General features: G+C 35.2%; 1 pseudogene; it reads left to right on the forward strand.

Moving 5' to 3' along the window:
• Nucleotides 1-16,983: 16,983 nt before the first annotated feature.
• LOC101400802 (ATP-dependent RNA helicase DDX3X pseudogene) lies at nucleotides 16,984-18,978 on the forward strand (annotated as a pseudogene).
• The last annotated feature ends 3,265 nt before the right edge of the window (nucleotides 18,979-22,243 follow it).

A 22,243-nucleotide genomic window follows, 5' to 3' on the forward strand; every position in this document is an offset into this window, starting at 1 on the left:
AAGATTCAGTGTAATCTCCAGTAATATCCCTGAAGTGTTTCTTTTTTTTGGTAAAATTAACAAGCTGATAGAAAAAGTTTATATTGAGAAACCAAAGACCCAGAATAATAAAAAATGTTATAATAAAAAAATAGAAAAAAAGAAGTTGGAGAACTCATCTGAATTTAGGATATGCTATACAGCTACCATAACTAAGTCAGTGCAGAATTGGATTATGGATAGATCTATGCAACAGCATAAAGAGACTAAGAAAAATAACCACAGGCAAATATATACAGTCAATAGATTTTTGACAAATTTGCCAAGCTGATACAACAGAGAATGGGTGATCTTTTCAGCAAATGGTGCTGGGAAATGGGACATCCATATGAAAATAACTAATCCCTGACCTTTATTTCATACCATTTAAAAAAATAATTCAGTGTGGATCATGGTGCAAAACTAAGAGTGGAAACCATAACTTTCTATAATACACATAGGAGTATATGTTTGCAATCCATAGTTAGGCAAAGATTTCTTTGGTACAAACACCAGAAACCAAAAAAAATCATGTATTGGACTTCATCATAGTTAAAAACTCTTGCTCACTGAAAGACTCTTAAAAAATGTAAAGACATGCTACAGATTGGGAGAAAGCGTTTGCAAAGCACATATCTGTTAAAGCATTCTTACAACTCAATAAGAAGAAGATAGATAATTCAATTAAAAAAAAAAAGTAAGCAAAAAATTTGAGTAGATGCCTGACTAAAGAAAATATAAGGATCATAAATAAGCACATGAAATATGTTCAGTGTCTTCAGATATTAAGGAAAGGCAAATTGAAACCACAATGAGGTATCACTACAAATATTCTAGTATGGATAAAATGAAGATGATAGAAAGATGATAGATAAATAGATGATAGACAGATAGATGTAGATAGATAGATGTAGACAGATGGATGGATAGATAAACAGTAACAACCCTGACAATACCAATGGCTGATAGGAGGCAAAGCAATTGGATCTCTCTTATATTGACAGTGGGAATTCAAACTGGCACAGTCACTTTGCCAAATGGCTTGACAGTTGCTAATAAAATTAAGCATACATTTTTGGTGCAACCCAGTAATCCTACTTCTAGATATTTACACAGAAGTGAAAATATATATCCCCACAGACGTCTGTATGTGAATGTGTATAGCAGCTTTCTTCATGATTACCGAATTCTAGAAACCTCAGTAATGCCTATCAACTGGCATATTGATGAACATATTGTGGTACATCTATAAACAGAAATACTATTCAGCATGAATCCCCATAAATGGATGCACCACAAAAGTTTTGTGTGATTGAAGAAAGCGAAATGAGAAAGGCATGTTATGTGATTCTATTTATAGGAAAGTCTTAAAAAAAAAAAATGATAAGGATGGAATCCAGTGAGTGGATGCCAGAGTCTGAGGGAGAGGGAAGGCTATTAACTGCATAAGACACCAGACAAATTTTTTGAGTTTGTGGTAACATTCTACATCTTGATGTTGGTATTGGTTACCTTACTGCATACATTTGCCAAAACTCACCTAACCATATACCTAAAAATGGTGATTATTTTTGTATGTAAATGATTTATCAATAGACTTGAAAACTAAAATTAAAAGTTACAGGAAGAAAAGATTTAAAAAAACAGTTATGGAGGTTACAGTGACATATAGGTTATTTCCCTTTTTCAGAGGGGTAGCTCTATTAATCTCTGTTCTATGCCTACATTCAAGAACCCAATCTTTTCTGGAAGACACAGCTCAGGCATAATTGGGGTGCACTTCCAGAAATTTTGTTCATTGGGGAAGAAATAAACCCATTTTATGATAATATCATATGTAGCTAGAACCTCCACAAAATCAAGGGCTGCTGCAACTTAGCAAGCTAACTTTCTTTGATGGCATTTAAGTTGGTAAGGCGAAGATAGAGAGAATAAGGACTTACAGGGAATCTCTTACTAAAACACCAACTCCATTTCTGAACACAAGGAAAAAATTATCAGGTGGTTTATGCTCGCCATTTGTCATGCACGCTATTCCATGGAATTTGACAGTAATGATTATGTAAGTCAAATAGTAAATTCACCCTGGTTTAGTTTGTCTATAACTCTCTGAAACTATTTTGGCGAAAGCTTTTCCTTATACTTTAAGAATTTTCTTCTCTATACTCTTCAGCATAAGGCAGATTATAAAACCCTGAAATTCATTTTGAATGAGGAGTTATTTCTTCTATTGTGAAATATAAATGGAAATCAGATTTTATCTATGAGTAAAGGGAGTCCCTGTTGCTAACATACTTTGCATTTTCCTGAATATGAATATGTACTTATTTATCCCCTTAGATTTAGATATTCATATCAGTATAGTACAATTGATTAGTGTTCTCTATTCCTCCTTTTTTCCCTTTCTCACAGTAAATTTTATTGATTTCTTTGAAATAACTGAAGCCTCAGACAAATACACTTAACTCCTAAACAATGTACCTCCATGTTTCATCTCTATGAAAATGAATAAATTGTACAATAAATAAGTGACATTGACAAAACACAGATAATTATCACCATGTATTGAAGTAATAAATACACATTTTAAATAAGTTCCTTTTTCTTAGAAGTTTTAATGCTAGGATTAAGCTCTAACACTTTCTTCAGGTTTCAGATATATCCTTCTTCTAAAGGCAGTCTATAATTTATAGCTTAGTTGTATTTCAAGACTTTATCATAACTTATGAGAAACTTGAAACATTCTCTCTGTATGAAAAATGGTATCTTATAATGGTTAATTTCCTAAGCCAACCTTCCATGTTCTATTACCATAGTGTAGGTAAAATATTGTATTTTAAATTAAAAAGGATAAAAAAACTATAATTAGGGGGCTGGCCCAGTGGTGTGGTGGTTGGGTTCACATGCTCAGCTTTGGAGGCCCGTGTTCAACGATTTGGATCCCGAATGTGGACCTGTGCACCGCTCATCAAGCCGTGCTGTGGCGGCATCCCATATACAAAATAGAGGAAGATGGGCATAGATATTAGCTCAGAGCTAATCTTCTTCAGCAAAAAAGAGGAAGATTGGCAACGGATGTTAGCTCAGGGACAATCTACCTCAAAAAAAAAAAGCTATAATTAGAATAGCATTTTTCCTTGGGAAAAATGGTCTGCAAGTCAACCATTCTCAAAGACTTCTGATGAACTTGACTAGAAACACACTTTCCTAAGTAGGAAGTGATGTGGGTTTCATGTATAATTCTTACTGAGGCACCATTGGTTTCATCTGCTTGAATGTTTGAATCAAAAGCTACTCTTCAAGACTGCTAGTATCAGATCTGACGTGTAAAGAGCTTGGAAGTCATCACCATCCTTATGACAATAAAAAGCTACATAAACTGAAAACCTGTGGCTTTTCTGAGACCCATTGGATACTTGATGTAGCTGGATAAACCACTATACTGAAATCTTGAAAGACAGGCACATCTGGAAAGATGTAGATCCTGAGATTTTATTACCTGTAGCAGAAGCCGCTAGAATCAATAGGATGGTAGGAACACTAAAATGGTTATTTTACAGATTTGCTATAGGCTGAGTGAAGCATAGTGTGAGAGTGAGGAACTCCTGGGGTCCACTGTCATGAGTGGACCTCCATAGGTATGCAGAATTTTATATAACAAGTCCCAGCAGTTTCTAATGGTGAGGATTTGAGAAAGATTCCTTCATGGCCCTGGTCAGGGTGAGGCAGAGAGTAAGTGATCTGGAAAACCACCCAAACTCTTCTCCATATAAAAGTTCTAATCTCGAGGGGGAAGAAATTCCCCAGAGGGAAATTCTGAAATCTTATCCCAGCTGGGAAAAGGGAATTCTGTCTCAGCTCCAGGCTTCTTGTCTTACCAAAGGAGGAAAAAAATCAACAGATGACAGAATTTCAGAAAATAGATGTGAACGCTACTCTTAGGAAAGGGAATAGAGGTCTGGGCGACAAATCTATACCCTTGGAGGAGGGACAGAAACACTTGTGTAAGTCACATCCCCAAGAAATAGTCCATTCAGAGACTGAGACAAAATCATGGAATTATGGAATACTGCCTCCCCCGCATTTACCACCATACCATGAGCCTCCAGAATTATAACTATGGATTACAGCTAAAAGAAATGTCAGACGCAGCCTCTCTCTCTAAAGGGAAGACTCTTTCTCCTCTAAAGAGAAGCCTTAAAGCATAAGGTGACAAAAATAAGGACACTAAAGGAATCGATATCTATGGTACGTATACCTACAATGCACACTAGCATAGTCCAACTCCTAGCAAGATTAACATATATCCTCAGACTGAAGGTCTATTTATTTCAGTCCCTATTACCTTATGTAACATGTCAGTTTCAATAAAAAAGATTACAAGTCATGCGAAAAGGCACGAAAAAAAGATTCTGAAGAAGTAAAGCAACCTCTAGACTCAGATATGAAACATGTGGGAATTATCAGACAGGAGATTTAAAATGGCCACGGTATGGGCCTAAAGGAAAAAGTAAACAACACGTCAGACTGTATAGACAATGTAACAGAGAGATGAAAATGCTAAGAAAGAATTAAAGAAAATTTTAGAAGTTAAAAATACAGCAACAGAACTAAAGAATGTCTTGGACAGGTGCTGCATTAATAGACTTTACACAGCTGCGGAAAGAATCAATGAACTTGAAGATAGGTCAATAGAAACTTCCCAAACTGAAACACAATGAGAAAAATGAATTTAAAAAAAAAAAGAAAGGAACAGAATATCCAAGAACTGAAGGATAATAATAATAATAATAATAATAAAAAGGTGTAACTTGCATATAATTGGAATACCAGAAAAAGAAGAAAGAGAGAAAAGGTAGAAGAAATATTTGAAGTAACAGGGCTAAGAACTTTACTAAATTAATGACAAGCATTAAACCATAAATTCAAGAATCTCAGAGAATCTGAGCACGATTACAAAACAAATAAACAAAAACAGGAAAACAAAGCTAGACTTATCATATTCAAATTGCAGGGAAAAAAAGAAGAGAAAATATTGAACGAACATAAAGAAAAAAAGAACCTCTTACCCACAGAGAAACAAGGATAAGAATTTCAGCAGATTTCTCATCGAAAATCGTGCAGTAAAGAAGTGAGGATTGAAATATTTCAAGCATTAAAAGAAAAAAACAAAACAACACCTAGAAATCTATATCCAATCTATATCCAGCGAAATTATCCTTCAAAAGTGAAAGAGAAATAAAGACAGAAAAAAACGAGGGAAGTCATTTCTAGCTGACTTGCTCTGCAAGAAATGTTACAAGTAGTTCTTCAGGCAGGAAAAAAAAAGATATAGGCCAGCAACTTGGAACTACTAAAATAAAGAAGAAGGCTGCAAAAGGTATAAATGAAAAAAAGTCTTTTATGTTTCTTACTCTTTGTTGATATAAAAGACAACTGCCTGTTTAAAGCAATTTGGTAACAATATATCGGGTATATATAACCTATGGATAATTGATATAAATGACAGCAATGTCACAAGGTATGGGAGGGAGGAATTGAGGATAAATTCTTAAAGGTAACTGAGGAGTTTGACTCCTGGTTGAAAAACTATGTGTGAGTATTCAGGCCTGACTACAGGCAATTACAAAGGCTTTATGTGTCCTGGTTTACAGGGAAAGCTGCCCTCCACACACCAGACTTGGTGTATAACTCATACACTGCAGTCTCTGCAGGGAGTTGCAGTCAAGCTCTAGGGCTTCCTGAATAGTCACGCTTTCCATCCACATGCGTTCCTAGCCCCACTGCTTTCATTCCTAGGTCTCTTTATCTGAGGCCTCGGTCAGAGGTCTTCTTCAGGCTCCTCTGCAGAGGCCTCCTTCTGGGGGAGGGAGGGAGGCAGAAACTAGAAGACACTTTTCCCCATTTCCCCATTCTGACTCGGTACCCAGCACTTTTCCACTCCTATCCCTTCCGTCTAGCCCTCCCAGAACCTCTCAACAGAGAGGCAACCCAACATCTTCATCTGCACTGCTCCACCTGGCCCTTGCCTGGCACGCTATTCCATGGGGAAAAATGGAACTGGGGAGTCAGGCTCCCTTGGTTTTAGCCTCTTGCTTATTTTCTCATTGCAGTAAATGGTTAAAGACTTAACTCTTTCATTTTTTGACTTGTTGCTTTAATTGGCCACTCTGACACCTGACGGATCAGCTCTCTCTCGCCTAGCTCAGCTGAGCTCCTGGCAGTAATGGCACCACACATGAAGTGTTACGGTGAAGTTTGCTGGTGCACATACATTATTTAAACATACATATTGTAAATTCTAGGACAGCCACTAAAATCGTTCTTAAAAAAACAGAAGGATAAATAATACACAAAGAGAAAATATAAAATGCAATCAAATAAAAAGTTAGAGAATTCAAAACCTCTCTAAGTTGATAAATTAAGCAGGTAGAAAATCAGTAAAGATAGAGTTGACCTGAATAGGACGATCAATTAACTTGATCAAATCAACATTTATAGTATACTCCATCCAACATCAAAAGAAAACACATTCTTCTCAAGCACAGATGAAAGATGTACAGAGTTAGACCACAGTCAGGCCATAAACAGAACTTATCTGGGGCCGGCCCCATGGCTTAGCGATTAAAGTGCGCACAATCCGATATTGGCAGACCCGGTTCGGATCCCAGGTGTGCACCAACGCACCGCTTCTCCGGCCATGCTGAGGCCGCATCCCACATACAGCAACTAGAAGGATGTGCAACTATGACATACAACTATGTACTGGGGCTTTGGGGAACAAACAAAGGAGGAGGATTGGCAATAGATGTTAGCTCAGAGACGGTCTTACTCAGCAAAAAAAAAAAAAAAGAGGAGGATTAGCACAGATGTTAGCTCAGGGCTGATCTTCCTTAAAAAAAAAACAAAAAAACAGAACTTATCTAGGCAAGCTGATAAGAAAGCGTGGTGCTCCCTCCTTTGGCCCTCCTGGGAAGTTCAGATCACGCAAGCCCAGCCCTCACACAGGAAACCTTCGCCACAATCTCATACTTTAACCACTGGATATCCACGCCAGTCCCCCTTTCCTGCTTTTTCAAACCATTTTTGGACCTGCTTGGGAGTCAACCCTGGTCTCCCTAGAAAATCTTATTATGCGAGCAATAAAGTTTTTCATACCTTCTTAGTGCATGTGCAGTGTCATCGGTCTCTACATCCAAACTATATGGATGTGTATTTGTGTGTTTTTGTGTGATTCACACACATTTAGGATACATGTAGAATAAAACATAATGACCCATAATAGGTAATCAAAAATATTGTAAGGAATTTAATGTTTAATTTGGTTTAAAATAAGATACAAATAAATATTTTTGATGTTATTAAACATTCCCTAAATAGAAAGAATTTTGATTTCTCTTTAGATACGTTTAATTTAGCCAAGCTTATATGTGGTTTAAGAATAGACAATTCTTTCCAGTTCATTAAATCTTTTGAGATACTATTGACTAGCTCATTCCTTCTTGAGTCCGTGTTGTTTTCCACTTCCCACTGTTTCTCAAATATATAATAAAATCTATCTGTGGATCTGAAAATAAAAATCTTTCTCACTCAACACTGATTCCTTTGAAAACCTAACAGGAAAGCAACTGGAAAAGGAGTTAGGGGTTCCTCTTTACTTTTCTCTCATCCTCCCTGTTTGATATATTTCCCTCATGACTTGGATTTATTTTAGTCTTGGTTTGTGATCACATGCTAATTTGCACAGCTCAATGCACTCAGATGGAGCATATAGCTACCTATGGGGGTAACAGCACATTTCTTTAGATGCTTCTTTTTTCAAGATCTAATGGTTTATGTATCCCCAGGACCAACTTTCTTAAACAACAGGCTGTAAATATCTTCATTGATTGACAAGTTAGAAAAGTGTTGCCTTAAACGCTGTCTTAATATCACGTAGTTCCTGTTTAACAGCAGTATGTCCTAATAATTCTAGTAATATCAGTAGAGAACAAAAGCTCACAAAAATCATTTTTTGGAGGAGAAATATACTGGTGCAGAAGTTTGTAGAATGTATGGCATTTAGGTATTAGGTACATTCCAGGTTCTGTGTGTATCCTACGGTTCATTTATCTTGTTGTCACAAGGTTAGCTACCTTAGGTACTAGTTTTTGGTTAATACCTTCAAGAAAGATAAAAACTTCCTTTCACATGAACTGAATGTGTTTATGAGCATATCTAACACCCTGTCCATTCCCTCTCCTCCATGTTTGCAAGTAAAAGTAAGACAAATATCAGTTTGGTAGTGACTTTTAAAATTTAATTCAGAGGGAAGGGATATTCATTTAGGGAAAAATATGTTTTAATTTATTATCTGAGACAAATTTTGCAAGGAATATACCAAATAGTTCTGCCAGAATAAGCAGATCTATACCCTTTCAAAGAAAGGGAATTAATTTATGATGGGGAAAGCTTTACAATTTTACTCTGCAATCTCACTCGCTTCCATGCAAGTACTTCAGCACCTCCAGTCCTATCAACCCCTGCCCCACGTTGTAACATCCCCACCCACATCAAACCAGAAACAGAAACATCAACATTACCCAGGGTAGTCTGATTTTGCATTGTGAAATCACACTTTGAAATGTCTTTCATGTTTTATTTTAATTGATAGTTGCAACCTTAACAGAAACTAGCATAAATGCAATGAGAAAAAAAAAAAAAGAAAGAAAACATGATCTTCCTTATGTAGGTAGCTGAATGCACGTGCTGTCTTCCATTTTTCAATCATGTTCCAGACAATTACACTCTTTTTTTTCCTCTGGGATCTTACAAAATTGTATTGTGATTTGCGTGCCGAATGCATTAACTAGCAGGGGGTAAAAGCACAATGATATGATTCCTTGATGCTATTGTCTCCTTATGTACTACCTCTAAGGCTTCATTTTTCACTCAATAAGATCTTCATATTCATGGCAACAGCCAGAGTAGGTTTTTATATAAAGTGAAACTTCCCAAGAAATATAAGCTGTAATTTAAATAGAAATATTAACTTTTGGTCAATTATTTAATGATTAAAGAAACTTGACCAAATGTGAAACGATTTCCTCAAGATTTTGCATTCAGACAATGGAAAAGCCTGGACTAGCTACTAGGTCTGCTGATGCGCACTATCCATGTCTCTTTTCCCATACATGCTATTTTGATCACGTTATTGGTATTTATCTGCCATCAATAATCTACATTCATATAGTATAGCATTTATATACTGAAATTAAATGATAATTTTATTATATCGTCTTCCCCATTCTATTGTATTACTATTAAAGGAAAAAAAAAGAGAGAGATAACGTGGCATTCATTTAAAAATCTCTAGTGCGTGGCATTCATTTAAAAATCTCTAGTGCTTAGCACATGATCACAATTCTCCAACGTCACTCAATAAATATTTGGTGATCTGAGTGAAAATGCCATATTAATGACACTTTTGTAATGCAGGTATTGCAATGAAATCAATTAATTAAATGCCAGATGTAATCAGAGGAGATTAATCTAGAGTCTTACAAAAATATTATAATTTAAATCCTGCCATTTCTGTTCCTCCTCCTACTTAACATTTTATTATTTTTACTACAATGGTGTCTCTATAAAAAACAATAACAAATTCTCAAAGCCTCCATCTAAAGGCCATCTTACAGGCAAGATTTCATCATAATTATTTTTTGATACTTGTATCAGAAGCCAAAAAATACTCATTCTTCATTAAATTCTGTCCTACGGAGACCTACAGTGTATTGACATAGAGATTGTAGTGTTCACACTACAGATATATAGGAAACAACCAGTGAATGAAATCTCTGGTAAAACACTTTTCATAAATGAAATGCTTAGGTAAAGGTTTTCCTATATCTCAATTCCCAGGATCAAATCTAGTTAAAATCTAAAGTTAGAGATATACAGTTTGTTTCAATAGAGAGAGCACTCTTTATCTTTAAGCTGGAAACTAAGAAAACAGGTTGTATTTTGGGGTGAACATATGAATTTAAGTAACATCACTGGCTTCAGTGCAATATGGTGGGCAGGGGCACAGTTTAGTGTGGAGTGTTGGAACAAGGAATTTGGACATATAGCCACAGTTTAAATCTTAGTTCTGCCACTTTTTAACTATTTACTTTTGATATAAGTATATGCCAATCTCTTCAGATGTTTTTAAATGGAGATAATTATTGATGTGTGGTAGCTATAACTTTGGAAAAGTGAATTTTAAATGCATATCTTGATTTTTTACTAAATTTATTTACAATTGATTTTCAATTGTTTTAGTATGATAGTATAATAAATTTACTTTCTCCTTTTAACTTTTATAGCATTATATTCATTCTTAAATGTGTAAGCATAATGTTACCTATTTTGTATTGCTGGTAGGATATAGAAAGAAATACATATGCTTCAGAATTATTATTATTATCATTTTAAAGGATTTATTTTTTGAGCAGTTTTAGGTTCACAGCAAAATTAAGAGGAAGATACAGAGATTTCCCATATATCCTCTGTCCCCACATATGTGTAGCACCCCCATTATCAAGTTCCCTCACCAGGGTTGTACATTTATTACAACTGATAAACTGACATTGACACATTATGATCACCTAATGTTCATAGTTTACATTAGGGTTCACTCTTGGTGTTGTACATTCTTTGGGTTTGGACCAAGTGTAATGACATATATCTGTCATTATAATATCATACCGAGTATGATATTCACTGCCCTAAAAATCCTCTGTGCTCAGACTATTCATCCCTCCTCATCCCCCTACTCCTGGCAAACAGGGACCTTTTCTCTGTCTCCATAGTTGTGCTTTTACAGGATGTCATATAGTATGCAGCCTTTTCAGATTGGCTTCTTTCACTTAGTAGTATGCATTTAAGTTTCCTCCATGACTTTTCATGGCTTGATAGCTCATTTCTTTTTAGCACTGAATAATATTCCATCATCTTTATGTACCACAGTTTATTTATCCATTCACCCACTGAAGGACATCTTGGTTACTTCCAAGTTTTGGCAATTACGAATAAAGCTGCTGTAAACATCCACACATAAGTTTTTATGTGGACATAAGTTTTCATATCCTTTGGGTAAATACCAAGGAGCATGATTGCTGAATCATATGGTAAGAGCATGTTTACTTTTGTAAAAACCTGACAAACTGTGTTCCAAAGTGGCTGTATCATTTTGCATTCCCACCAGCAGTGAATGAGATTTCCTGTTGCTCCACATCCTTGCCAGTATTTGGTGTTGTCAGTGTTCCAGATTTTGGCCATTTTAATAGCTATTGTTTAATCCGCACTTCCCTGATGACATATGATGTGGTGCATCTTTTCATGTGCTTACTTGACATCTCTATATCTTTTTTGCTGAGGTGTCTGTTAGGATCTTTGTCCCATTATCTTTGATTTTCTGTCATTTGAAAATGATATGCCTACGTGTATTTTTTTTTTTTTTTGGCATTTATCCTGCTTGATGTTCTCTGAGCTTCCTGGATCTGTGGTTGGATGTCTGATATTAATTTGGGGAAATTCTTGGTCATTGTTGTTTTAAATATTTCTTTTGTTCCTTTTTCTTTCTTGTCCTTGCTGGTATTTCCATTACGCATATGTTATCTCTTTTATTGTTGTCTCACAGTTCTTGGATATTCTGTTCTATTTTTTTTTTTTTTTTTTTGGTCTTTATTCTCTTTGCTTTCCAGTTTGGAAAGTTTCTATTGAAATATCCTTAATCTCAGAGATTTTTTTTTTTTTCCCCTCAGCCATCTCCAGTCTACTAATAAGCCCATCAAAGACATTTTTCATTTTTGTAACAGTAATTATTATATCTAGCATTTCTTTTTGGTTCTTAGGATTTCCATCTCTCTGTTTACATTGCCTGTTTTCGCATGCCGTCTATTTTATCCAACAGAGCCCTTAGTGTATTAATCATAATTGTTTTAAATTCTCCTTCTGAGAATTCCAACATCCCTGCCCCTGTCCCTGATGCTTGCTCTGTCTCTTCAAATTGTGATTTTTGCCTTTTGGTATGCCTTGTAATTTTTCTGGATAGCCAGACATGATAGATAGGGTGAAAGGAACTGCTGTAACTGGGCCTTTAGTAATGTGGTAGTGAGGTGTCGGGGGAGGGGAAGCATTCCATAGTCCTATGATTAGGTCTCAGTCTTTTTAATTTTTTTGTTTGAGGAAGATTAGCCTTAAGCTAACATCTGTTGCCAATCCTCCTCTTTTTGCTGAAGAAGATTGGCCCTGGGTTAACATCCATGCCCATTTTCCTCTACTTTTTCTATATAGGATGCCTGCCACAGCATGGCTTTACAAGCAGTGCGTCGCTCCACAGCTGGGATCCAAACCCGCGAATCCTGGGCTGCAGAAGCAGAGTGCACAAACTTAACCACTACGCTACCGGGCCGGCCCTAGACTTCTATTTTTTGTAAGCTACCCAGTCTGTGGTATTTTGTTCTAGGATCCTGAACAGACTAAGACTGTAGATGGCTTGTATAAACTTCAGTAAATTGTTTTAATAGTATGGCCTTTTTCAGGCTAGCATATAATTCATGAATCCTTGGAGTCTAAATCAATTACATATCAATATTAAAGAGAAGTGAGTGCCTAACAGAAAGACTAGGAAACAAATTTCATTTTTACTATGTTTGCAACTGGCATTCAGACTCTCTGCCTGACCTCAGACAAATTATTAACATGTTGTTATGATTGTGTGCCCAGTTACTGTGTAGAATTGGATACTAATACCTTGCAGTGCATACAGTTCATGTGATTCATCTGATGAACTTCTGTTCAACACTGAGAAGACAGCAAAATCACATAAAGGTAGTAGAAATAACCCCTGAGTTATATTTTCTCATCAAGAATGAGGATTTTGTGGTGTATATGCTGTAAGAATTCAGCATAAAAACACCAAATGCTCTCTAGAGCTCACATACCAAAGATTTTTATTTTGAAGGCAAATTTATTATCACGTCAGGACCAGTGGAAAAAAAAAAGAGGAAGGAAGGAAAGAAGGAAGAAGGGAGGAAAGGAAGGAAGAAATTAAAAGACCAAACATGGGAACAGCAGATTACATCACTATATAGAAATACAGAAATAAACAAAAAGATTAACAAAGGCACCCAAGTTAAGGGAGGTGTCTATGGTGTTACAGATTTACTGTCAGAAAGTCTGATTCAACCCTCTTCTAGAACTTACTGTATTTAACCTTGATCAACACTCTTTATTTCACTAAACTTCAAATTCCTCATTTGAAATGTTGGATGATTATGCAGTCTATGGAAGTGCTGTAAAGGTGAAAAAGAACGAGATCTTTGTAAAAGTCATTGACAGGTTGTGTAGCACACAGTTAGGGCTCTATAAATGCTTGATCATTTCTTACTTATTGAAACAGTTAGCGACAATCAATGGAGTTGGGACTTGGAAAAACAAAAAGCAAGACAAAAACAAGGAGATATAGAAATAAAGAGAAAAGGTAAAACGCTATATCACTTTATTGTTTTGAGAATTAAATTTAATGAAACTAACTGAACATGATAGCTCAGAGCAGGAGTTCACTGATGAATATGACTGTGCCCTGGAATCACTTATATTGCAGAGATTTTCTTCAGCATAGAGTAATCTCTTATATATTAGTAATATTAATATAATAATAATCTAAATAACTCTGCATAGCCATTATCTAGCATTCAGATAGTTTCCTTTTATTTTTTAATGAGAGGGAAATGATTAAAAAGATTAGGAAATCATAATTTTAAAAAAATGTACCTAATGACATAGCTTTCAATCCTGGGACCTGAAGAAAATAGTTTTAATAGTTTGGCCATAAGCAGATCTCTAGACAACGTCCTCACTGATCCACCTCCCACTCAGAGATAATATGGGGACCGGTTACCTAATTATCCACTGGATTGGAAATGCAAGTAGTTGAAGAGTTCGTAGACTTTTATAGTCCCTCCTAATTTTTTTTTATAGCTAGTATGCTTGCTTTGAGAATATTTATAATTTGAAGAATTGAAGCCTGATGACCTAGTTTTCCATCTTTCTAAGTTTAGGAGAATAAACTAGTCAGTTCAAGGGACCAAGGGACTACTAATCCCTCCCAATGAAATCCAGCACTATACAGCTGTGGGAATGTTTGCTATCCATTGAAATAACCATATGGAGGAAAGTTTTAATTTTTCACTTGGGGGTTTAGGGTTCAGAATGTAAATTTTAGCTAATGTACATAGTGAAGGTAATCTCATAGGAGTTTCTCTCCTAAAATTATATAAATATGGTCTGTTCATGTGCCAATTTCAGTAGTTACTGATTAGGATACATTCTCATTTAAATATTTTGATTATTTATTTTTATCATGCTATATTGAAGCATATATAAAATTAGAAAAAAGATAAACAGAACTTCTAGTATGTATTATCATATTTACTTTGGATTATTATTTTAAAGCAAGAAAAAAAGAAAAGAAGGAAGAGAAAAATACCAGAAGGGAGAGGGAGAGGGAAGGTGTGAGAAACAGAGGGAGGGAAGGAAGCAAGGAAGGAAGGAAGGAGATGAGTGTTTCATGTATACTATGTAAACTCGATCTTCCTCTCCCCCTCATTCTCCTTTCTCAGAGATAATCTACATGGTAAAGTAGTGTGTATCATTCCCATACTTAAATATTCTTTATCAAGAATGCTTAATTCCCATCAAACAGCAAATTTCTAAGTATATGGCTTGTCTTCTCCTTATACCTTTTGCTGTGATTATTTCTGAGAAATTTCTAAATATCTGGGAAAGAGAAGAAATTCATTTTCTTTATTCAATAGGGTGGTAAAACAGAAAACTTTACATAAAATGGAGTTTGGGACAACTGTGTACTCAGAATAAAAAGAAGAAATCTGATAGTTATTTTCCCAGGTAATCCAGAAGGCATGATTGCTGTAAAGTAAAGAAGGTTGTATGAAGGAAGTAATAGTATCTATGTGAAATATTCCTTTATTATGCATTAGTGTTAGTTAAAAACGATGGGTTGTATCCTGTAAAGAAAAAAGCACTTACATAGGAATCAGGTATCTTGACTATTCTCTCAAATCTGTTATTAGATTGCAAGCTTGACATAGGCAAGTCAGTTAACTTCTTCACCCCATTTATTCATCTGTAAAGTAATGAGCTGGATATGTATTTTCACAGGTCTTTTACAGAATCATATCATTTCGAATACTTAGATTGTATTATCCTTTACCAATCCCTTATCAATCTCAAAGAAACAAAAAGTACCAAAAAGCTTTGATTGTACTTCATCTATGCATAATTCAGAAAAGATCACTAATAAAATAGTGTCCTTTATATTGAGCATTGGATTATTTGTACTGTATCTTGAGACCTGAAATTTTCTATCTATAAAATCCGGATTATGGAAATCTGTTAACCTGTAGCATTTACACACGTCGTATTTTACATGCAATATTTAAAAGGGGGAAGGTGAAGAGTTTGCATTGCACTTGTCAACATTTAACCTTGAATATATCAAGAAGCATTAACCAAGATGTTTTGCATAAAATATTCTCAAATCCATATAGTTATAGTGATTCAACCTGCATGTAATATTTGATAAAAAACCCATTTATAATCAAAATTGGAATTAAGATCAATCTCTAAAATTACAGTTTTGACTTTACACTATTACATTGTGGCATTGTGCTACTTGCAAACCATTAAGTGAATTCACAATTCTTTGCTTAGTAGCCAAAAACTTAATTTACTCCTTATCACAGAGAAAAATATAGACCATTAAGTCGCACTGTAACTCAGAATAGAATAAACAAACAAAATTGTAAAATCTCAGTCTTTCTGACTGAAATATATACAACAATTTTAATCTGAAATGACAGCATGATTAGAGAATTATCAATTAAACAAATCTGAAGAAATGAACATCTTTTCACGTGCCTGTTGGCCATCTGTATATCTTCTTTAGAGAAATGTCTGATCAGATGGACTGCAGCCACCATGGAAAACAGTATGGAGATTCCTCAAAAAATTAAGAATAGAACTATCATATGATCCAGCTATTTTACTGCTGGGTATTTATCCAAAGAACATGAAAACACGAATGCGTAGAGATAGATGCACCCCTATGTTCACTGCAGCATTACTCACAATAGCCAGGACTTGGAAGCAACCTAGGTGCCCATCAAGGGGCAAATGGATAAAGATGATGTGGTATATATACACAATGGAATTCTACTCAGCCATAACAAAGGATGAAATCTAGCCATTTGTGACAACACAGATGGCCCTTGAAGGTATTATGCTAAGCAAAATAAGTCAGAGGGAGCAAGTCAAATACCGTATGATCTCACTCATAAATACAAGATAAAAACAACAACAAACAAACACACAGAGACAGAGATCAGATTGGCAGTTACCAGAAGGGAAGTGGGAAGGGAGGAGGATGAAAGAGGTGACTAGGCACACGTGTGTGGTGATGGATTGTAATTAGTCTTGGGGTGGTGAACATGATGTAATCTATGCAGAAATCAAAATATAACGATGTATACCCAAAACTTACGTAATGGTATAAACCAATGTCACCAAAATAAAAAAATAAAATTAAAAAAAAAAAACAAATCTGAAGAAATGATTTTTAAATTAAATAATTTAGAATTCATTTAGAAAATACATGAAACAAAAGATACCCATATTAAATAATTTGCTTAATCATGCTTTATAATCATTGTATGATAATGTCTTAAAACTTTTTTGAATCATAACTTATTCAAAGATACTTCTTTTGAACCTGGTTATATATCTGGAGACCTCATTTGTTGGACAAAATTCTATATATTTCAGAGAGCCACAGTTCTCTGGTGAGAGGGCCTTCTCTGTGAATCAAACACACTCACTCAGCAGCAGCGGAAGGTTCTGAGTTCTCTGTATTCTTCAGGGATGGATCCGGTGAAGGTGGAAAATGCCCTTGGGCTGGATCAGCAGTTTGCTTGCCCACACCTGAACTCTTGAGATAATCATAATGGAGGAAGTACAGCCAGCAGAATGTGCTATATTCCTCCTCACTTAAGGAACAGAGAAGTTTCAAAAAGAGTCTACAATAAAGACAGTTCAGGGTGGACTTCTAATAAAGATAAGGGTGCCTACAGCAGTTTTGAGTCTCATAGTGATTCAAGAGGAAGTTCTAGTTTCTTCAGTGATTGTGGAAGAGGATCAAGGGGAAGGTTTGATAAGCGTAGACAGAGTGACAGCATTGGCAGCCAGGGTGACAAAGTAGTTTTGGCATATTTGAACGTGGTGGAAACATTCCCTGGTGTAACAAATCAGATGAAGATGATTGGTCAAAACCACTTCCACCAAGTGAGTGCTTGGAACAGGAACTCTTTCTGGAGATAACACGGGGATTAACTTTGAGAAATATGGTATTCCAATTGAGACAATAAGCAACAACTGTCCCCCACATATTGAAAGTTTCAGTGATGTTGATATGGGAGAAATTGTCATGGGCAACATCAAGCTTATTTGTTATACTCATCTGACTCCAGTGCAAAAGGATGCTACTATTATTATCAAAGAGACAACATACTTGATGACTTGTACCCAAACAGGATCTGCAAAAACTGCAGCATTTCTCTTGCCCATCTTGAATTAGATTTGTTCAGATAGTCCAGGAGAGACTTTGAGGGCCCTGAAGGGAAATGGAAGGTATGGGTGCTGCAAACAATATCCCATCTCCTTGGTATTAGCACCAATGAGAGAACTGGCAGTACCAATCTATGAAGAAGCCAGAAAATTTTCCTACCAGTTCAGAGTTAGTCCTTACATTGTTTATGGCGGTGCTGATATTGGTCAGCAGATTTGAAATTTAGAACATGGATGCTAATTGTTAGTAGCCACTCCAGGAGGCCTAGTAGATATGAGGAAAAGAGGAAATATTCGATTAGACTTCTGAAGATACTTGGTGTTGGGTAAAGCTAATCATATGTTGGATATGGGGTTTGAAGCTTAGATATGCAGAATACTTAAACAAGTAGTATGCCCCCAAAGGAAGTTCTCCACACCCTGATGGTTTAGTGCTACTTTCCCTAAGGAAATACAGGTGCTTGCTTGTGCTTTCTCGGATGAATATATCTTTTTGGCTGTGAGAACATTGGCTTTACCTCTGAGAACATCTTGTAGAAAGAGTCAGACAAATGGTCATTTCATTTTGACCTCCTAAATGCAACAGGAAAAGATTCACTAACTTTAGTGTTTGTGGAGTCCAAAAAGGGTGCAGAAAGGGAGGATTTCTTATACCATGAAGGATATGCTTGTATCAGTATCCATGGAGAATGATCTTAGAGAGATAGAGAAGAAGCCCTCTCCAGTTCCTCTCAGGAAAAAGCCCAATACTAGGGGTTTCAGCAGTAGCAGCAAGAGGACTGGACATTTCAAATGTGAAACAAGTTACCAATTTTGACTTGCCAAGTGGTATTGAAGAAAATGTGCACCTCATTGGCTGTACAAATATATAGGAAAACTTGGCTTTGCCACCTTGTTCTTTATTAAGAGGAACATTACCTTACCTTTATTAAGAGGAATATTACCAAGGATTTGTCAGATCTTCTTGTGGAGGCTAAACAAGAAGTGCCATCTTGGTTAGAAAAGATGGCACATGAACACCACTACAAAGGTTGCAGTCTTGGACATTCGAAGAGTAGTAGATTCAGTGGAGGATTTGGTGCCAGAGACTATCAACATAGTCATAACACAGCAATTCCAGCTTCAGTAGCAGCTGTGTGGGCCATTGCTGTGGTGGTAGAGGAGGCCATGGCAACCACAGAGAGTTTGGTGGAGATGGCTATGGAGATTTTTACAACAGTGGTGGATATGGAGGAAATTATAACTCCCAAGGGGTGGACTGAACCTGCAGTGGGGCAACTGACCCGCTTGGCAATAGATCACCCTGCCAAACAAGCTAATATGGAAACCACATGTAATTTAGCCATACTACACCTTGTTTATCTTCAAGAACTCACAGCAAATTGCCAACTGTGATACTCCACTGAATTTTTTTTTTAAAGGGAGCTCAAGGTCACAAGAAGAGATGAAGGGAACAATCAGCAGCCCTGTTCTGAAGGTAGTTTGAAGACTTCGATTGCTGTAGTTTGGATTAACTCCCCTCCAGCCTACCCCCAATCCAAACTACATTTATAATTTTGTGACTGAGGATCATATGTTTGTTAACATACTGTGCCTTTAATTTTAGACCACTTTTTATTTTGATGTCCTGTTGGCTCAGTAATGCTCAAGATATCAATTGCTTCGACAAAATAAATTTATTGAACTTAGGCTAAAATTTTTTAAAAATTCTATATGTTTTAAACTTAAGCATATATTTACATACAAAAAGCTATTTACTAAGTATTTAAGGAGTAGACTGACTTTATTATAGCCAACCTCTCTTAAGGTTATTTGACTTCTCAAATATGTCATTATAGAGAACAGTAGCTATATGTTTTCCAGATTAAAATACTGTGATGGCAATACCATTCTTTCTCCTTAATATAAGAATGTTCTTTGCCTTATGATTATAGGAGACTTTATTTTAATGAAGTAAATGTCAGACATAGGGGGGATACAGAAAATTACTAGAGAGACTCTGTGGGTCCTGATGAATCTATCCAGTACAGGAAAATTAGACAGTACCTGATTACTGTTTGCTAAGACTGGGCTCATCTGTGCACACATTTAATTTATGGTTTTAATTTACGTTTAATGTAAAATACAACTTCCAAGGACTTAATATATCACTTGTCCTTGATAAATCTGTCACGAATGTGAGTTAGTCTTATATGATTTTTAGAAGCAATCTTGGAGTCTAAGAAAAATTCAACTAAATCACAGTTTTTACTGTTTGCTATATGTATAAAATATGCCTGCAATAATGCTTCAGTATTTAGTGGTGACATTTGCCTTGAATGGAAAAGAGCAAAAGATTAAAAAAGAAACTACATCCCTTAGAATTTTCTATATTAGCATATTTTAGTAAGGCAGGACATATGACTCGAAATGGCTAATCTTCTGGATATTCAATGTCAAGTGATTGGTGTTTACAGAAAAGAGCTCGAGGAGCTAAATCTGGGAGGATGAAAAGAAATGAGATGTTATTGTGAGACTCAAGGACAGAAGTAAAAAACTCTTAATCATGAGCTAAAAGTTCACTGATGTCTGCTTATTCTGATCACATACACCCTGTTAACCGCATTTAGAGCTATTAATGATTTTCAAATATGCTTTCTTAAACGGCACTTCAAAATATTTCAGCTTTAGTTTCCATTTGAAGTACTTTAGAAAATATTCCACAAAGCGGAAGCTAAAAAAAGAAAAAAAGAAAGAATAAAGAGAGAGAGTGAAAAAAAGAGAAAGCCTCATGCATAATGATCAAATGCTTCACTGGCTTATCTTGCTTCTGTATCTTGAATAAGATGAGAAATGTAATTTTTTACTCAGCTTTTATTTTTATTTTTTGGTCAAGCATGTCTGGGATATACACCAAATCACTCTTCTGCTGAAATTCGTCCTTTTCTTTGTTCATGTTAGAAAACAAAAAATGTAATTTCCGTTATAATTAAAGCTGGGAAATGGGAAACCAAAAATTGAAAACTTTTATATTTATTTCCTTTTTAGTTAGAATGGAAAATGTGTCTAAAGAACCTTGATTTAATTTGAATTCTGCAAGAAAAAGTTAAAGACGCTGCTGAAGGGCCTAGGAGAAGGTCATAGGTAAATTTCACTGCCTGACTGACAGCAGAGAGCCATCAAGCACTGGCACTATGCATAGGTTCAAGCTAAAATGTCCCAGTGCATTACAAGCTACAAGCGCTTAAGTAAGGACAAGATAATAAATAAACAAATAAGTATACAAATAACTGTTATAAACTACTCGTGCTATAGTTGTCATTGTCATTTGATCCTCCATTCTCACTATGGTAAAAAAAAATTTAATAAAATAAAATAATAAAAATAAAAAATACAGGTTGCAATGAGCTCCCAATTAAACCACAGAATGAATTACAAAAGATAAGTGACTAGTTGGTATTTACTATCAATTTGATAAACTTTGTTACATTAAATTGGGACTTACTATTTCCCTGATAATTATAGTGAAATGTTAGCTAAACCCCAAAAGCAGTAATAGAAATTAAAACAGTTTTTCTCAATTACATGTATTTATTTTAATATATATCCTGCCAAGGTCATAAAGCTTTTTCTTTGTGTCTGAAAGATCAAGACTGTGTTTGTTGAATTGTGGCTGAACTAATTATATAACCTCAAGCTTGAGAATATATTTTTCACTTATCAAGAAACAACTTAAAAATTAATAGAAATACATACAGAATAAAATGTACTTTACCTCATGAAAGGACAGTATAGAACAATGGTTAAGGATATAGACCATCTGGATGTGAATCTCAGCTCATTTTTCCTTCTGTGTGAATTTGGACAAATTACATAATATTCCTGTGTTTCAGCTTTCTCATTTGTAAGACGGAGATATTAATGTCTATTTCACTGGATTATTGAGAAGATTAAATGAATTAATCTATATGAAGAGCTAAGAACAGAACCAGGTATATTATAAATGTTGGTATTAGGATATGATGTATTTCCCTTATTGTAGCAAATATAAATGTAATGTTTGCCCACGCATTGGTCACTAAATGGTTGATTATATTCTCTGTTTCTGAGTTACTGTTTTAACTCATGTCTTATTTACCTATAATTTTAGTTTGTTTCCCTTTCTGTAGTGAGGAATTTTTTTAAATTGTAGACTTAGTATTATTTAATGGTATCATATATAAGAAATTCTATAATGCAATGTAATAATTAAGGTTTTATTTTCAAAGAAGTTTCAAATTAAAGAATTTCCTTAAGAAAATGTGATTGTTTTACAATGCAAAACAACTGAATGGATCAAATATTGAAAATTGTTAGTCCAAAAGAAAAAAAAAAAGGAAAAATATGGTCTTATATATCTAACTTGTTTTTGTGGGCTTTACAATATGACAATAAAATTGATATAGCTATATTTATAAGATTAAGAAAGTAGCAATACTAAAAATGTTACTCAGAATTATACTACACTATAAAACCAGTACTTCTGGTTACGAAGGAAGTTAGGTTGTAGACAGGTAAATAAATAGATGATTGATTTTGA

The sequence above is a fragment of the Ceratotherium simum genome, chromosome 10 (assembly GCF_057802395.1).
Source record: "Ceratotherium simum simum isolate JZ-2026a chromosome 10, ASM5780239v1, whole genome shotgun sequence".
Taxonomy (NCBI): Eukaryota; Metazoa; Chordata; class Mammalia; order Perissodactyla; family Rhinocerotidae; genus Ceratotherium; species Ceratotherium simum.